The sequence below is a fragment of the Thalia democratica genome, unplaced genomic scaffold, assembly GCF_965202585.1.
Source record: "Thalia democratica unplaced genomic scaffold, ktThaDemo2.hap1.1 HAP1_SCAFFOLD_509, whole genome shotgun sequence".
NCBI lineage: Eukaryota > Metazoa > Chordata > Thaliacea > Salpida > Salpidae > Thalia > Thalia democratica.
In genome coordinates, this window is record NW_028139550.1 from 22,017 (window position 1) to 28,016 (window position 6,000).

Below are 6,000 nucleotides of genomic sequence, written 5' to 3' on the forward strand. Positions count from 1 at the left end.
AATTGTTATCGGAAGTTGAAAAAAAATCAAAGTATTAATTTTTATCAAAGTAATATTTTAGCTGCCAATTTGTTTTTCAATTACGTGATTGTTGTAAAAAGGAGCTTTTTTTAACGCGCAAAAAAAAAAAACAAGTTGAAAGCCAACTTGTTGTGTGAGTCAGGAATCAACAGCTGTTTATAAGGACTTTCCATAGATGACGTGCAAGATTTATAGAATTAATTTATTAGTATCTTTAAAGTTATGTGGTAGTAATCAGTTAGCAGTAACTTTTTAACAAAAAACTAGTTATGTAATAAATACTTTAAGCTATAAAATGAATAAAATTAAACTGTTTACTTTAAAAAAAAGTTCATGTAGGTTATTTATAAAATAAAATTACGGTTACGGCAAACAATTTAAGATTTAATTTTATTAGTTTGCTGATGCCTGGTCCATTTCTTATCAAACTGGCAAATTGCTCTTTAAAAAAAAAACCATTAAATATAAAACATTTATAGATAATTGTTTGATATTTCTTAGTTGGAAATTTACATATATGAAAAATAAAGCATATATTAAAAATGTAAAACATTATACATAATTCGAAATTACCTCGGGTAAGAAGTATAAAAAAAACTTATAAACTTCTTCTTAACTACACTTAACCATGTTTAAAGCTCTTACAATTTGAGAATAAAGTTTTACGAGTGACTTTGTAGTGTTGGAATCTAGCTGGAAATATAAAAAAAATTTATTTTGCTAAGACATACCTTAAATTTAAATCTTAAGTTAGATCGTGATAAGCTAAGAAAGAAACTTTACTGTCAACTTAAGTACTACTGAATATAAATCGTAATGTACACTAAGGTTGCTGTTTTTCATAATAGTACAAAATTAATTAAATACTTAAAAGATAAAATTTCGTATTCAAGTCAGTTAAATGTGTAATGTAAAAACTATAGTTATTTATTTTCGTATGACTTGTGTAGTTCTATTGTTTTAATATAAAAAAAAACTTCAACTTTTAAAGTAGCAACAATTTACTAACGATAGAATTTTATAAAAATACACAAAACAATAAATTTTATACTTTTCGATAACCATTTTTTATATTCACACAAAATCACTTTTAAACTTAAAGAAATAAAGTTGAAAAAATTTTATAAATCAAAATTGAAATGTTTAAAAGTAAGTATAACCAGCTATAGGAAAAAAGTAATAAAAAATAGCAACACGAAGTGGTACTGTTTTAAAATATTATGTTAAAAGTTTGATAGTGGATAATGTACTTTAACACGATGAAAGTTATAGTTCAAATTGATTAAAACAACCAGCATATGTTAAAATAACAGTTTGAAAACTTTATAATAATTTTAGTTGATATAATAATGGTACATTTTATTTTGACTTATTTTGGTAAAAGAAAAAAGCTATCTGTAAACTTAAATATTGTGCTACAATGTGTTTGAACAATTGTTAAAAGGTATAAAGTGATGTTGTATATTATTATTACTACACTTATCATAAATCAATTGGAAATAAGCATTTTTACTTGCTAAATACAAATTCAATATATATCAAAAATACTTAAAGTATACTTTTTTATATTTAAATCTTTAAAATTTTTTTTTTAATTTTCTAGAATTAAAGTAGTATACAAAATAAAGCAGAAAATTTATCAGTACAAACGGTACTTAAATTTCTATAATTTTCCTTAAAAAAAATCTTCTTTCATTAAAAAGTGCAAAACAGAATGCGACCAAAAATTTTTAAGTTAAAAGAAAAATAACTTTAACTTAAATTTTTCACTTGATTTAAATTTAATGTTATTGTTTAAAGTTACTGAAATAAGAAATATTTCAATTCAAATTCATGTATTTTTTATACAAAAAAAAACGTACTGATTACGGCTACGAATGTTAGATCTCAAATTAAATAAAGTATAAGAGTAGCTAATGAGTAGTTCACAAATAGTTAAAAATTCTATCGATTTTAGGAACACTTAAGTACGTTACCTATTTATATGTTGAGCCACAAAATGAAAGCATGAAGTGTCCATTCACGTTGAATGGTTCAGTTCCACATGCATTTTCAAAACCATTTCAGTGCCGCAATGCTGTCAAAGATTCACTTACATTTGTTTGACTTGTCATGGTTCGACCTTCTGTGATAGGAAAGTCCACCGTGGGTCATGAATGTTTGGAAACAAATTTCACATTTCAACGCATTTTCCTCTGAATTTTTTGAAATTCTAAAACCTGGAAAACAGTTTCGTTTTAAAAAGTAATTTCACTTTACGTAGTTGTTAAATCTTGAAAACAAGGCATTTTGAGAGTATTTCTATCTAAATAGGTATGTAATTAAAAAAATTGTATGAATGATTATTTATTGTAACAAAAAATTTAATAAATTGTATATAATAGAAAAAATACTTATGCTTACCTACAACGTTGATATTTCAAACTTAAAATTCTAAAATCTATAAAAAACTTATTTTCAGTACTATTTCAACTATATTGATTACTATTCTATTTTACAACCCTGAATAAAAAAAATATTTTGTAAGTTATAAAAATTTTTTTTTTAGTAATAACAACTTTAACAATTAAAAAAAAAATGCTGAGTTTTTCCATAATGTTAAAAGTAACCTGAACCATCCTGAAATGTTCAAAGTAGACTAAGTGTGTGGCACTCTTGGACTCAGGGTTACCAAGTGTTTTTGGCAAACTTTCTCCAGGTTTTTGAAAATTCCTACTGGATTTTAAAAGTACAATTTTTGGGTTTATGTTTAGTTTTAAGTTTATTTTAAGGTAAGAAAATGCATTAAATAATACAAAAACATTTACAAGGTACTGTAAAGGTACTTTAAATGTGTTTTTTAATAAAGAAATTTTTGATGAAGATCAAAATTTTTACCGATATAATAATTTTTTTTGTGTTTAATTGAGTTTTTATTACTGAACCTGTTAAAAATGATAAAAATACAAGGTTCTTATAGTGATTTTTGTTCAAACTTCCAAGTTTTTCATTTTTTTTCAAAACTTATTAAATTAAAGGTTTTTTTAGCTTATTTAGCCTAAATTATCGAATTTCAGATTTTTACAGGTTTTAAGGCTTTTTGGCAACACTGTCCTGAAACAATATTCCAGAAAAAAAGTTAATTAACTTCTAATAAAAATAACAGAGATAAAATTTACTAAGCACAATGCAATAAGAATGGTATATAAAGGCATAACTTACAAGTAGTATTTCTGTTAGAATTTTGCTGAGGGATTATGTTTTTAGTGGACTTGTCATCTACTGCCATTAAAATATTGTCCTGAAACTTCTCAAATGATATGTGATTGATAGAGCTGCTGTTTCCAGTTCCAGTAGAGTTTGTATTTGTTATACTTTCACTATCTTTTGTTGGGATAGAGTTGTTGTCTTTTTTACTTTCAACTGAAATGAGATGGTTGTCTTTTTTGTTTTTTATTGAAATGAAATTATTATTATTATTGCTTTGTAGAGCAATGATATTCTTTCCTCTGTTATTTTTTAATTGATCATCATTGATGTCTTTAAAATTTTTTACGGTTTTAATGTTACAGTCACTAATTTTATCTGATATTTTGCATTTAATCTCCCTATTTTTCTTCATATTATTGAGAATATTGCCACTTATTTCTAATTCTGCACTGACATTGTTGTTTTTTCTGCCTATACTTCTATCGTTGCTGTTGTCTTTTACTTTAAGGTCGTTGTCTGCGTTGTCAATTTCCGATGGAAAAGCATAGATGTCTTCACTACTTTGTGTTGGATTTAAGTCGCTGTTATTATTGTTTAGTAAAGCAGTAGTATTTTTGCCTCTATTATTTTCTAGTGGTGCATCCTTGATCTCTCTTTTATTGACCACTACACTCAAACTATCACCTCCACCATTACTATGACAACTTTTAACATGTTGATTCAAGCTGTAAAAAGTACGATATGTATTGTGACACGTTTTACATTGGTGTGTTTTGTGAACCATATTTATATGCTTTGTCAAGTTTCCTTTAGTGCTGAAGTGTTTAGTACAAATCTCACATACGTTTTTATTGGGCTTGTGCTTTATGATGCGATGGTATTGAAGCTTATGTTTAGTGTAAAATGTTTGGGAACAAAGTTTGCATTTAAAATCTTCAGGCTCTGTCTTTTTTGTAGTCTGGAGACCTAGAAGAATAGTATTATTAAAAAATGTGATTTAAATTAAGTAGATTATATACATATAAACAACAATTATATTAAAAGTTACTTTTATCTAAAATATTAGTTTAATATAACAAAATTACTATAAACAAACTAATACAAAACATAAGATTTAATGTAAAAAATAGATTTACTTTAAACGAACACTTACTATATTTTAAGTTTAACAAAAATATTATTGTTTATCTTTAACCTCGTTATCCAATATTAAGTATTTTTAAGGCTAAAAATTAATATTTCTTTTATATAATTTTTTTAAACTAACTACATTGAAGTAACTTCACTATTACATTAGATATACTGTAAATGATGATAAAGAGCAAAAAAAAGTAAAATAAATAAGTTAAGGTCTTAGGCGTATTTAATTAGGGGTAGTTGTACAGCACATTTTTTGGATCATATTGTAATGTTCATTCAAATCATTATGATTTGGATGTGTTTTTGCTTTATTTTGAAGAATCTAAAAAAAAGTTAAACATTTCAAAAAAAAAAAACAATTGCTTCCCTAAAAAACCAATTTCAACCCCCAAAAATCACAAACTTTTTGACTTATTGAGTAATAAAATTACTTATACATGTCCTAGACTTATAATTAGTATCTTAAATGAAAGCTTATAACTATAGGCATAAATTAAATACATTTCAACTGCTTTTGTTGTATTATGACGTCATTATTATTTTACAAGTTTAAATTTCTTTAATTTATGTTTATAATTATTAAGTTTTATTTAAGATATTTATTATAAGTCTAGGACATGTAAAAGTAATTATATTACTCTTTAACTCAAAATATCTAAAAATATGTGATTTTTGAGATTGAAGTCAGTTATTTTGGCAGTTTTTTGCCAAATTATATTTTTTCTTTAGATTCTTTTTAACTAAGCAAAAACACACCTGAATCATATGTACTTTTTTGAGTTTTACAATATGACCAAAAAAAATGTGCTGTTGCCCCTGCCCCTGCCCCTACATTTTACAGACAAACTTTGCACATTTAGCGTGATTATGACGTCATAATACATCAAAGCAGTTAATATGTCTTTAAATATATGTCAATAAGTATAAGTTTTTATTTAAGACATAAATTATAAGTCTATAGACATGTATAAGTGATTTTATTACTGATTAAGTCAAAAAATCAAAAAGTATGTGATTTTTTTGTAGCAATTATTTTTTTTTTTTTTTTTTGAGATTCTTCTTAATGAATCAAAAACACATCCAAATCATAATGACTCATAAGTCCAGCAAACATCACCTAAGTACTCCTTACCCCTAATTTAATAGTAGTTTTGAAATTTTGACATTTATACTAGATATTCAGGAAAACGTTAAGAAATTTAGGGGGCAACAAGCCAAGGAGGAACCACAAGGCCTTAATTTGAAACTTACACTAGATATTCTAGAGTTGATGATGAAAAAAAAACCTCAGGCTATTTTAATGGTAGTTTTTTGAGAAATTTGTTAGAGGGGGCCATAGCTTTTTATGATTTTATGTATGATAACTAATTTTAGTTCAGATTTTTTAGTACGAACTTTCTTGTATCTTTTTCAGATAAGTTAAGAAGTAGAAATGTTTGTTTAAAGTTTACTAGGATGTTTTGTAAAAGTTGCAATGCGTTAAAAAACTACATTACTCGTGGAAAAATACATGTATTTAATATGTATATAGCAGTGCTACATCAAATAATTTGATATTTGTTTAATATAACATTTCTAGTTTAAAATAAACTTAAAAATTTAGCATTTATATGAATTTAAGAATGATTTTAATAAAAATTTGTCTTTTAT